The 13329-nt window shown below is 46.6% G+C and overlaps 1 long non-coding RNA gene across 3 annotated transcripts; it reads right to left on the reverse strand.

Annotated features, from left to right (window-relative positions):
- Positions 1 to 9838: 9838 nt before the first annotated feature.
- Positions 9839 to 12407, reverse strand: LOC119326228. 3 transcript variants are annotated; one of them, XR_005157852.1, is made up of 7 exons: positions 12132 to 12407; positions 11629 to 11668; positions 11317 to 11437; positions 11014 to 11120; positions 10515 to 10593; positions 10284 to 10429; positions 9839 to 10148 (listed from the first exon to the last, which is right to left on the reverse strand). It is a non-coding gene; the product is annotated as an uncharacterized LOC119326228 (long non-coding RNA). The 3 variants fall into 3 exon arrangements; XR_005157853.1 differs by lacking the exon at positions 11629 to 11668; XR_005157851.1 differs by lacking the exon at positions 12132 to 12407 and having other exon boundaries at positions 11629 to 11844.
- Between the last annotated feature and the right edge of the window lie 922 nt (positions 12408 to 13329).

Genomic DNA, 13329 nt, shown 5'->3' on the forward strand with positions numbered 1-13329 from the left:
CCCATGTGTCAGGAACCGCCGTCACCGTCTGCTATCCTTTAGCTACTTTATTTTGCCGAGTGGTACTGTTTGACTCTCGGTAAAGTGTTTGCCGAGTGCCCGCGTTCTGGCTCTCGGCAAACATTGCCGAAGAGGTGTACGCCGGGTGGCTTTTGCCGAGGGTGACACTCGGCAAAGGCTTTGTCGGCGGTTTTCGACCCTTTGCCGAATGTCCGTGGCACTCGACGTAGCACAGAATTCCAGTAGTGGCGCCACGGCCTGCACAAGGCGCGGAAGCGGAGGTACTCTGCCATGTCGAGGGAGAGCAGCCGGCCGGAGATCTCCTCGACGAGGTCCAGAGGAAGCAGGTTGGCCCAATCCCTCCATTCCTGCGGGTCAGAATGAATCTGACGACGCGCTTCCGTCGTCTCCCTTGCCGATGATTCATCTGACGCGCCAAGACCGCCCAATCGCTCGCGCTCAGTAGATTCTGCGAGGAGGCAAAGTCGCCGACGCCGTGCTCGTGTCATCATCCCTTGAGATCCGTCGCCATCGGATCCCGCAGCCATCGGGGGCACGGCGAGGCTCCGGCGCAGCGACAGTTGCCTTGCCATCGTGGCGCAGGTTTGGCGGCGGCGGTGGCGACAGGGAGAAGTGATGCAGATATGCGGGCGGGATTCGTGCGTCGTGAGTGGCTGCGGGCTTCTCGCAGCATCTCCGCTGCCAGGCCCAAGGATTAGTGGGCCCTTTGGTAATCTCGTGGATCGACATTGCCAAAGCATAACACATTTTTCTTGCGGGGTATTACATTGCATAACATTGTATGTTCCTGTGATCAGATAAACTATAGTATTCCGTCAAAAAAAGGATAAAAGTATTTTCAGCTAAAAAAGATAAACTATAGTATTTGGTTTGCCTAAAAAAGATGGGGTGTGCTACGCGTCTGTCGACTGATTTTTTAAAAGATCGGCCCGGTGGTGACTGTCCAATCTCGTGCATCGAGCGGCTGAGCGGGGCCTTCACCATTGCAACACCAGTCTTGTTGCAGGTTTTTTTGCAGCACAACTCTTGTTGCAGATTTTTCTTGTAGCAGAGCTGTTGTTGCCAATTTTCTTTTTTTCCGCAGAGCTCTTGTTACAATTTTTTCTGCAATATAGGTCTTGTTGCATAAATTTTTCACAACAGAGATGTTGTCGTAGAAGTTATTCGCAATAGAGGTCTTACTACAGAAAATTTTCGCAAAGAAAAACAGAACGTATAGCATCAAAGATTATGTTTTAGAAACATCATTGCTGTTGCAATCCATCAAAATCCAATTGAGAGAGAGAGAGAGAGATGGGGGTGAGGAGAGAGGAGGGAAGGATAGAGATGGTTCTACGACGCGAGAGGATAAGGAGCATTCGTTCCTTGTGGGTGTTTCTAGAGAAAGAGGTGGGACAGAAGGAGAGCGACATCGCCACACGACCTCCTTTGATTGGACAGCTGCGTGGGAGACCGATCGATGTGTGTTATCCGCCGGGTGAACCTAAGAGTTTCCCCAAAAAGATAGAACTCATATTCTTTTTTTTCTGAAGCGCCCAGCAACTGTTGGTTTTCTCATTATCATAGGTAGGGAGAGGTAATTATAAGGCTGCAGAGGCAGCCATAAGGAGCAAAAGAAAAAGAAGGTATAGAACCCTAGGCTAGAGAGGGATATGGCTACATTTCACGGAGGGTCCCCGAAGGGAGACAGCAAGCAGGTGGCTCCTGCGAGCCTCCAAGCCTCGATTGATCGGTAGATGTTCTGGATGATATTGCCCGTGCTCTCTCTCTTCTTTCTGAAGATCCTGTTGTTCCTCTCCAGCCACAGCTCCCAGGCAATGAGGAACAACATGGATTTGGTGCCCTTCACATGTTCAGGTGCTGCAACAGCCAGGATCGCTTCTCAGTAGGATGCAGAGTCATCCTGAGCTAGCCATGAAGATGGGTCCAGGGCAGCACAACCCTTCCAGTAGCTTGCCGATCGCTAGACGTCTCTGGCCACAGTGCATTGCCAGATCAAGTGTGTCGATGTTTCTAGGTTTCTGATGCAAAGCTGGCAGAAGTATTCATTTGGCCAAATGATGATCCTTTAATCACGAGGGTTGAAAATGCACCCGACGTTTGGTTTTTCTTTAAATAATCACTGATTGGAGGCTTAATTATTATTTAACAAATGGTCCAATCGAGGGCTAGGTTTTCATCTCACTACTGCTTGACCCAAATCTTATATAAGTGTACACATTAGCATTTCGAAGAAGGTTCATGAGAATTATGAAACTGCTTGCTATTGAATTCATGCTTCAGTGAACTCATCCAAAAGTCCAAACTGATGGAGGGAGACGGGCAATATATTTCAACACTCCCCCTCACGTCTAGGCTATTTTAGTCCTTAGACTTGGGATCGATGTAGGCCGCATAATCGTTTTATTTAATACTGCGTTGGCAGGGTCTTGAACTCAAGACCTCTAGGCTCTGATACCATATTGAAATCGTGCTCCAGCCAACTCATCCAAAAGTACGAACTAATGGAGGGAGGCGGGCAATATATTTCAACACTCCCCCTCACGTCTAGGCTATTTTAGTCCTTAGAGGTGGGATCGATGTAGGTCGCAGAATCGTTTTATTTAATACTGCGTTAGCAGGGTCTTGAATTCAAGACCTCTTGGCTCTGATACCATATTGAGTTCATGCTCCAGTCAACTCATCCAAAAGTCTGAACTGATGGAGGAAGACGGGCAATATATTTCAACAATTGCAGCCTTGCAGGAATGGAAGGATTGGGCCAACCTAGGGGAAAAATGGACGCTGATAAGTAGGTTGGATGAGAGTCTGATTTTTGAGGAGGGGGCACTGAAAGCCTGAAGTGATATGCTCTGAATGATCCGAGCGTAGGCATGCAGAAAATTATATTGTCTGGCTAGACTTCTATCGAGTGTTATGTTGATGTAGTGTCCGTTTAGGCACCATCACACCATGCATTAATCAAGAGCATTAAGCGCATCAATGGATGGTCTACTGAACAAAAGAATTGATGTTTACCGCGCAAAAAAAAAGACTTGAGTTCAATTTTTATTTTGAATTTGCTACTAAACATAGTCTTGCGTTTTCACCCATGCCAATATGTGTAGTTCAGTTTTGGAATGGCACAAGAGAAACAAATTATTTTATAGTCTTTCTATTGTTGCTGGATAACATATAAGGTTTCATGATTTTTTTAAAGCAAATTAGGTTTGTACGTCTGTTGTTGCCCGTAGGATATCTCACGGGAGGCAGTTTGGTTGCTGCCCTGGGACAAACTAGCCTGGAATCTGCCTGTGCCATGTTTGGTTTGCATCCTCAACGATTCACTCTAGCCTGGCCTGGAGAGTGTCAGTGTATGATTAGCCTGGTTGGCTGTCCTTAGCCTGGCCCAGGCAACCAGAATCGGACGCCTGGGAGATGCCTGGCTGCAGCCTCGCATGCTGATTCATTGTTTAATGTAAACAGGAGAAGCAAGAGGTGGTATAATATATTTTAATAATCTCACCAGGCGTGGTCTCCAACCAAACAGCACTAGCCTGACCAGGCATATGGCAGCACTTCCCCAGGCCAGTCCCAGGCGCATGATTTTGTCAGGCACACCATGGAGGACACGAACCAAACAGCCTACAAGCAGAGCAGCACCACGAGCAGACTAGCACCTACACCATACATATTTTTTTTTAAAAAGAAACATCGCTGCCGGTCACCGACGCCAATTCCGATGACTTTTTTATTTAGGAAAAGTTCCGATGACTCTTTGTGTTTCGACCATCTGCGACCGTGGGTAGGAAGATGAGAATAACCCATTCGGACGAAGAAGTACCGGACTGTGGCCCCATGAAGGTCGAACTTTTTATTGCGGTTGCAGAGAGAGTACTTCGCGAGCAAGTGGCAACAGAAACAGTCAGACAGAGGGATCTCTTTCAAAATTGGTGATGCTATTTTTCTGGCACGAGCAAACCAGCACGGCCTTGCGTTACCGAAATCACTAGTTACGGAATACTCCTTGCAAAGATCACTCCAACTTTTCTAAGTTGCGGCAAGTGGCATGCTGCATGTGCGTCACTTGTCGCAACCTGGGAGTTTTTCCTTTTTTCGTAGATCCGTTTATTTAAAATGTTTTATCTCTTAAACCATGCGTCCAAATCTCGAACCGCTTTCGCCGTTGGATTCCTCGTGTCGAGATCTTTAAAACTAGATCCCATGTTGATAGGTTTTGCGAACTTTTTTTTCATGAAAAAAAACCGAACCGGGAGCGCGGGTTTTTTCCCTTCCCGAAGAGGCACGCCCGTGCCTCCGACGAAATCACAACCGTGCCTCTCGCGAAAGCAAAACCGTGACTCTCGCGAAAGAAAAAAAAACAGAAAACACGTTTTTTTTCGTTTCCGAGGAGGCACAGCCATGACTCTCACGAAAGCACAACCGTGCCTCTCGCAAAAGAAAAAAAACAGAAAACATGTTTTTTTTCATTTCCGAGAGGCACGGCCGTGACTCTCGTGAAAGCACAACCGTGCCTCTCGCGAAAGGAAAAAAAAATAGAAAACGTGTTTTTTTCCGTTTCTGAGAGGCGCGGTCATGACTCTCGTGAAAGTTAAATCGTGCCTCTCGCGGAAGCAAAACCGTGACTCTCGCGAAAAAGAAAAGCATGTGTTGTTTTGCGAAAAAAAGTTTTTTTTTGAAAAAAGTTCTGTCGAAAAGCTAGGGAAGACCGGTGGAAAAACAAAACGTCAAAAAACCCGAAAAAAATCATTTAAAAAGCCGAAAACGCGTGCGGAAAAATTAAAAAAAAATGGACTACCACACACGGACGTATATAAACATATTTTAGAGTATAAATTCACTCATTTTGCTCCGTATGTAGTCACTTGTTCAAATTTCTAAAAAGACCTATATTTAGAAACGGAGGGAGTAGTTAATTGTAAGACAAGTAAATGAGGATGTAGCTCAATTGGTAGAGCGCTAATCCAAAACTTAGTAGGACCAGCACGTTTGAGGACGAGCTTGCCATGCATGAATCCATGACTAGCTAGAGCGAACATGTACGGCACAAATAGCAGATCACTCGCAGTACAATTTTTGTCGGCGCCTCTAGACGTACACGATAGGAGAAGAAATTTGCTATTCTACCATCTTCTTTGTCGAATAGCACAACATATAAGAATGAAGGGTCTTTGACTTGTTTCTTCTTCAAACACTTTAACAATGTTTGTGCATCTTTGGATTCTAGGTACTTCTCACGCTCACTTTTTATGTAATTGTTGCTATCCATATCCAAGAACGGTACATTTTCAGCATCTCCATACCATTGCTCATAGAAATTGTATATCTCAAATGGCCTTATTCCAGATGCGTGCATTTGCTTAATTATGTGACGATCAGCGTCCAATAATTTACACTACGACCTAAGCATATGCGAGTTATCAGGAGTTACAAGATGATGATTCTGACTAAGCTCGACTTTCTTAATGTTCCACATGCCTTCCCTATTGATGTTGAATTGAACAATGTCTGTGCATTTTACCCTTGTTGTAGCTTGTTCTTTAACATCTCATGAGTTGGACGTTTAGACTTCACACCTTCCTTGCTACAAAACAACATATTTTGAAGATAAAGTCCGATCTGCTCTTACTTTTTTGTGACACTTTCTGGTACTGAATCCTTTGCCTTTAGGGCATCTACAAGGCGGACCCTAACCCCCCACCCCCCCGCAACCGTCCAGACCGCGGAAGCCATCAAACGCCGACTTGTATCGGTCCGGGGAGTGGTCCGGACGCGACTTCTCCCGCAAATTGGAGACAAAAGTGTGGGAGGTTTGCGGGATTCCGGACACCCGAAACTTAGGACTCTGACACCCTGGGCCCACCCAATCGATCCTCCCGGTCCCATTTTCTTCCACTCCCCCTTCTCCCCCTTACTTTGCATTTCCACACTCCACCTCCGCCGCCACTGTTGTTCGTCTCCGGCCACCACAGAGCCATTATCGAACGTCCGCAACCAAAACCGACGTGCCCGCTTGCCGTTCCGACACAACTTTCAACCTTGGAGCTGTTTGTAGCCAGGTACACTCCGCCCCTCATGGACGACCTCTATGGCAGACACCACCCCCGATAGGTGTTCGGTCAAATGCCATTGAGCTTATTTTCAAATTCTATGTCATTTTTTAGCATAGGATGGTGAGCTACTTGACCATGGAGGATGAGTTGTTGTGCGACGCGTGGTTGCCATATCCACGGATTCATAGGCAGGAGTAGACGGGAGCCCTTCTGGGAGCAAGTGCATGAAAAATTTCACGCACGAAATTAAAGCACATTGCGCCCTACGACATGTACATCATTCAACTATGCCACGTGAGGTCGTTGTTGTGTAGCTGACACGCTATTCGGGTCAGTGTCATCAAGTTTTGTAGCGTGGTTCGTCAGCTCGAGGAAAGGTAGCCATTGCACGCGACAGAGGACGACATAGTAAGTTTTACTTCCTCTTGCTCAACTTGTTGGTTGATTCATTGACTCAATGTTGGTCTACATATTATATGTACCCCGCACACGCCGCCATGGTGTATCACAGGTCAGAGGGACGGCCATATACGCGCACACACTGTTGGATGAAGCTGAAGGGGAAGTATGTGTGGGAGGACATGATCCGTTCATAAAAAACTTGTTGGACATGCGGGACCTAGTCGAATTTAAGACCTTGTTGTCCTAGACTTAATTTGCATGCTATGTGTGGATGGTTTGTGCTATTTTATATTCAAATTTTGATGAATATCGACCGGTTTGCATGAATTTCGTCTGCTTTATTAGAATGCAGTTTGAAATATATGCGTCTAGTGTTGGATGGCTGCCACCCGCATCCGTGTCCGCAGACTGGTCCTCCCTATCCACAGACGGATGCTGGAGATCTTTTGCGTGTTGCCATTGAAGATGCCCTTAGCATATGAATTATAGAATGTGTATGCTTCTTCTGATTGAAAGCACATTCCAACTTTTGGCACCTACCACACAAAAACAGCATAACACATGTTAAGTAATGGTGGATACACTTCATGTACAAAAATGGGGGCCACATAAATCAACAAAGTACCTTATCACCCTCGATCCCCACTACTAACTCGGAATCATACGGCAATGTGCTACTTGCGCTGGCAACCTTCATCGATGTAACAGGTTCACGACTAGCATTAGCTACTATCGCACTTGTTAGAGCATCTCTAGCAGACTCTGCATTTTGTCAAACTGTAAACTGTGTTTGCAGTTTGCACGGGGACGCTTATACAGGCTCAAAAGCGCGGCAACAAAACAGAAATTGTTTTCAAACCTGTAAAATTTTAAAAAACTTGTTTCGCGCAAGAAATTTAAGCAAAAGCTCGCCGGAGCTCGCTCGCGTAGATAGTTCTTCACATAGTTAGTTCTTCTACACATAAGTTCATAGACAACATGCATATATTACATATAAGTTCGCCGGAGCTAGACCGGGCCTACGCTACCGTACCACTACACAAAATTGAGCTCACTGGAGCTCGTGCGGTAGCTGTCCAACGGCGATGCACTCCTTGGACGCGTGCCTTCATCACTCGGAGTCGGAGGAGTCGGAGGAGTCGAGGTCGATGTAGAGCTCCGCCTGCTCCGCCTTCATCACTCGCAGGTCAGCCTCCTTGGACGCGTGCGCCTGCGACGCGGCGACGCCCGTTTGGAGGAAGAGCCGCTCATACTCGAGCCCGCGCTAGATGTGCTCTTCCATCTCCTCCTGCTCCCTCGCCGACCGCTCGAGGACGACACGCTCGAGGAGCTCCTCCTGCCCCGGGGAGAGGTGGTCCTCGGGCCCGATGATGCCTCGGCGTGGCGGCGCATCGGGCATGGCGCGAGGCAAGAGCTCCTCCTCTGGCTCGCTCTTCACCGGAATGAGCCGTGAGATCGATGCACTCGCAGATGAGCTCCCCGCGGACCAGTTGCCGGAAGAGACGTGGCGGCGGCGAGCGAGCGAGCTCGCGGTCAAAGTCGTCAAGCTCGCGGTGGTCGAACGCCGGCGGCGGCCGACTACCGCGGTTCAACAACCGACGTGCCTCCCGCTTGCGTGCGGCGTTAGATCTGGCGCGGCGGCGCTCCGCCTCATTCCCAGAGCCGTCCATGGCTTTCACATCTTGCCGGCGGCAAGAAATCGAGCGGAACGGTGGGGAATTGGGAGGAAACGCGGCGACGGGGGGATAGGGTTTCGACTCGCATCTGCCCCGCAAACCCGCGCCCTAAACCCTAAACCCTTAACCCTAAGCTACTACACCATGACAACTTAGTTAAGGGCAGAAAAACTGCCGATAAAAGGTCCTTTATGGGGCAAGTACTCTGCCAAGAAAGACTTTCCCCGGCAGATGCAAACCACCCTGGAAAGTCCTGTCGGGAAATGTATTTCCCGACAGATACTAGAATTTCCGACAGTTAATGTGCCCTCTATCTGCATTTCATTCCCGGCATATAGTTCTTTTCCTGGCAGATGCTGCTTCTCCAACAGGCTATCTTTCCCGACAGATCTGAGCATTCCTGGCAGATAATTTGTCGGTGATTCTTACAGCTCCTGGCAGTCCATCTGCCCTTAAATGTAGGACGCTAATAACGCCCACACGTGTGGGTGTTAAGGGACCTGGCCACACATTTTGTGTGGTGTCTAAGAGGACCAGTCCACACGCCTACATGTGGGCAAAACAACTAGCGCCCACACGCATCTTTTTTTTCTCGCGGTCCCTCTCACACGCTTACGTGGTGGCAAAATGAATAACGCCCACACGACCTCTCTCAGCCACCTACCTCACGGTGCCACACGTCCCGCGTGACAGTCACCACACGTCCCCGCAGTTGCCATGGTCCGGACCCTCTTCAATGTCCGTTTAACTGCAGTTGCCATGTCGCTGAACTATAGTTGCCATGTTGGACAACTAGAGTTGCCATGGTTGCTCAACTACAGTTGCCATGGTTGCTCAACTGCAGTTGCCATGGTTGGTCTGGTCTACTGCAGTTGCCATGATTTTAAAACTTTAGGAGTTGCCACCTATTAACACTAGGCAGTTGCCATATATGGTCTGGTCTACCGCAGTTGCCATGATTTCAAAACTTTGGGAGTTGCCACCTACTAACACTTGGCAGTTGCTATGTAGCACTACAAAAAAGGCATGGCAAAAAAACATGTTCGGGTAAAAGAGAGAGTTGCCATGTGCTCACAAGCACGCTAGGGCAGTTGCCATGTAAAAGAAAGAATTGCCATCTGCTTACATGCACGCTAGGGCAGTTGCGATGTACCATGCAAAAACACATGGCAACTCGGGTAAAAGAGAGTTGCCATCTGCTTACAAGCAAAGCTAGGGCAGTTCCCATGCACCCTGCAGAAACACATGGCAACTGACAACTTTGCGTGTGGGCGAGGAGATGGGTGTGTGGGCGAAGTGATAAACGCCCACACACCAGCCCCTCTGCGTGCGTGAAAACTGGTGTGTGGGCCAATTGCTAAACACCCACACACCAGCCCCCGTGTGGCGAAAAAGGACGTGTGGGCGACCGGATGAATGCCCACACACCAGCCCAGTCCTACATGGCACACAAAAACTGCTAGAACACGCCAAGATTCGTACAAAATTGGTTGAACGAGAATTCATGCGTGTGGGCGAGTTGCCAGACGCCCACACGTGGGGCGTTAGTCTTTCCGTGAATGTATTCCCAAAAAAAAAACTACATGGGGATACTATTTATTTCTTTTACATTACAGCAGACATGAGCTGGCATCTCAACATAGCATTGAAATCCATTCATATCAAACATTCAACATATATGCTTCACATTTGTATGTTACTCCCTCCGTCCCATAATGTAAGACATATTTTGTCACTACACTAGTGTCAAAAAACGTCCTATATTATGGGACGGAGGGAGTACAAACCTAGTAATAGATCATTTCCACAAATAAGATATGTGCAACACACTGGGTACAGATGAAAAGATCATCCTAAGTTAGCATCTTTACTTTGTAGCCTTTCTAGGTGAATACAATATAAATTGAAAACTGAACTTGTATGGTCTTCAAGATGAGTGAAGAAAGTGGTTGCACAAGGTGAGTAGATCACTAGCCTTGTACTAGGGGTTGCCAACCTGAAAAAAATAAGTCAATTGGCATGTGCATTACTGAACCGAGTAATTTATTTGTTTGGCTCGTGAAAAGTGAAGCACATAAAAAATATGTCCACACAAGTGGTTCATGAATTAGAACTGAGAAGGAAATGCAACCTTCCGTTTCTTGCTGCGTCAAGGAAAAACATGTGCAAAGAGCCTGATGAACTTGTGGCAGCAAAAACATCAGGTTGAGCGATGCTTGGCCCAAATGAGAGCGAGTAAATTGTTGATGGATATGCTCCCCACTGAAACCTATGTGACTGTTGATGTAACAATGTAAAACGAGATCCGTCAAAATGGCAGAGTTGTTATCATGGTTGTAGAACAAAGATCAATAATGTTCACCTTAGTTGTGTGTGCCACAACATATACTCAAATCATAGTCCCCTTCTCAGAAACTGTTGCCAGACTCATGGGCATCTACCTGTTGATCAATTACAAAGAGGAAAAAGATATCAGTGAAAAGACATATACATATATTCAGATTACTAGGGTTGAGATAAGCCCCCAAAGTTGACTGAAAACTGTAGGAAAACAAATCTGGTCTCGGAAGTTATTCCTATTATGTTCTACAGTCCAGAAAAAAAGAGGTTCACATAATGTTTTTTACCACGTATATAAATTAAAGACTGTCCATGCCACCACAGTTGCATGACCATTGCCTTTTCTTTTTTATGCCTTGAAAAGGCAGAAAGAGATCCAAAATAATCAATGAGTACTTGGTTTTTACAGTGATATCTCTCAAGAAAGATCCAGCACTTGGATAACTGTAAATCCGTAGATGCAATGATGTTTACTCGGCTGTACAAATGATACAGAAGCAACTAAACCTTTTGGAAGTTACCTGACATATCAATTCAGGATCTGATGCTTTATACACTACAGTGGATCCCTTGGATTCACGAACTGTAAATCCGTAGATGAAGTGAACTTTACAAGGCTCGCATGAAACTACAATCAAAAAGGTCATTTTAATATATCACCTAGCAGACCCTAGGAATTCCAAATCAAACAAGTACATGTTACAAAAACAAGGCTATTCTATAATAGAACAAATGTTTGTAAGTGATTAGCAAATACATGTTCGCTCATCATAAAACTTGAAGAATAAATTAGCATTGATGATTACTTACAACAAGGTTCTTACCTGCAACATCCATATATGATCTAAATAGTTGACACTGGATGAACTGAGAGAAGGATTTTTCATGACGGGAAAGTATATCAGTTGCACAAGGTTCCTGCAATTTCCATATCGGCAAATATTTCTGTAAAACAATAAAAAACAGAAATTAAGATATATCTAGAATCTTTAAATGTGAAGCATTTAATTCTGCACCGAGCTACTAACATAGACAGGATCCCCAACAAACCAAACACATCAGCAACCCATTAACGGCAATACTGTAATACACATCAATTCATTGAGGCTATATGCGGGGAGAGCATGGGCACTAACCATCTAACGATGACAGTTACATGGCTGGCGATGGTGTATCCTTCACCGGATCAGAAGGCACAAGAAGAGACAGGAGACAGTTAGGCGGGTTCAGCTAATATCAATTATAAAGTGCAAGTTTTAGTAACAACTAACAAAGCTCCAGATCATACATGAAAGTGCCAGATGACTAACTGCTAGTATTAGCTAACAAGGTGCCAAAATTCCCACCATTCAGGGAAGTGCTCCTTTTCACATTAGGTGCTAGAAATCACTGTCGTTTTGACATATAGTTCATACATACACTAATTACATAGTATTAATACAAAGTGCCAACAACAGCCATGCTAAAATCCCGTTGAATGTTCATAGGAAAGTTCTATAAGCATATGAAAGATCCAATTTGATCAAAATTTCTACTAGACTACCACTGTTACAATTTATTTAACACAATGGCCGCCACTTCATACACAAGTGAGGGAGGGAGAGATGGAAACAGGGGAAGGGGAGCAGCACAGCCTCACCAGATCGGAGAGAGGCAAGTTGCATGCAGAGGACGCAAATCACGGGGAGCAGCACAACATCGAGCAGCCCGAAGTCCAGGGGGAAGCGATGCCAGCCAGGCGGACGAACGGCACCTCTTCCTCCTCGGGTTGGTGGTGTCCTGGCGAGGGCGACCTCCACTCCACGTATGGATGTAGAGACGGCGGTCTCGGCATGTTTTCGACCACCGTGTGGGGCCCTTGGAAGAGATCTCACAGTTTTTCTGGTAGATTGATAGGAGAAGAGGATGGGGAACAGAGGAACGAGAGAGAGTTCAGAGAACGAGAGAGAGAGAGAGATTCAGGCTTTTCTTTCTATTTCTCTTTTCATGACCAAATCTGAATACAAGCTGGGACTAAGTAGTCCACACACACACACGCCACACGCACCTAACCAGGCCCACTCAAGTCACACTTGCACGGTGCTAACCTGACCGGTGGACCCTGGGTCCACCTGTCTGTCGTCCGTCGACACCAACAGTGGTGGGGACGTGACACTTTCCCCCCCCTTGAGATGCAGGCTCCTCCCAGATTGAAGCCTCCGGAAAACGAGCTCGAAGAACATAATAATCTTCCCAGCTTGCATGATCTGCAGCAATGCCGTGCCAATGAACTTTGATTTGAGGAATTGCTGAGTTACCTTTCTTTACCATCCGTCGTTCAAGAATTGCTTAGGGCTGCAATGTAGCAACAGACAAATCTGGAGGCTCAGGCAAGTCTGCAAACACTGGAGAGTAGTTTGCAGTAAATGGCTTCAATTGGGAAACATGAAAAACAGGATGTATAAGACTGGCACCCGGAAGATCCAAACGATAAGCAGCAGCACCAATTCTTTCAGTGACACGAAATGGACCAAAGAACTTTAATGCAAGCTAGTGGCAGGGGCGGTTGACCAGCGAAGATTGTGCATATGGCTGGAGCTTGAGCAGAACTTCCTCACCAACAGCAAATTCCCTATCCATACGATGCTTATCAGCCCGTGACTTGATTCTCTGCTGAGCACGCAGGAGATGGTCACGTAACAGAGCCAAAAAATCTTCACGATTTGCTGCTAGCTCTGCCAGGGAAGAAGGTAATTCTCCAGTGTCAATCAGCGTTTCCACCAGGGAAGAAGGTATTTGCTGCTAGCTCTGCCAGCAAAACTCTGCCATTGGTAACCAGCGTTTCCACCTTGTCGGGC

The sequence above is a fragment of the Triticum dicoccoides genome, chromosome 6B (assembly GCF_002162155.2).
Source record: "Triticum dicoccoides isolate Atlit2015 ecotype Zavitan chromosome 6B, WEW_v2.0, whole genome shotgun sequence".
NCBI classification, from domain to species: domain Eukaryota; kingdom Viridiplantae; phylum Streptophyta; class Magnoliopsida; order Poales; family Poaceae; genus Triticum; species Triticum dicoccoides.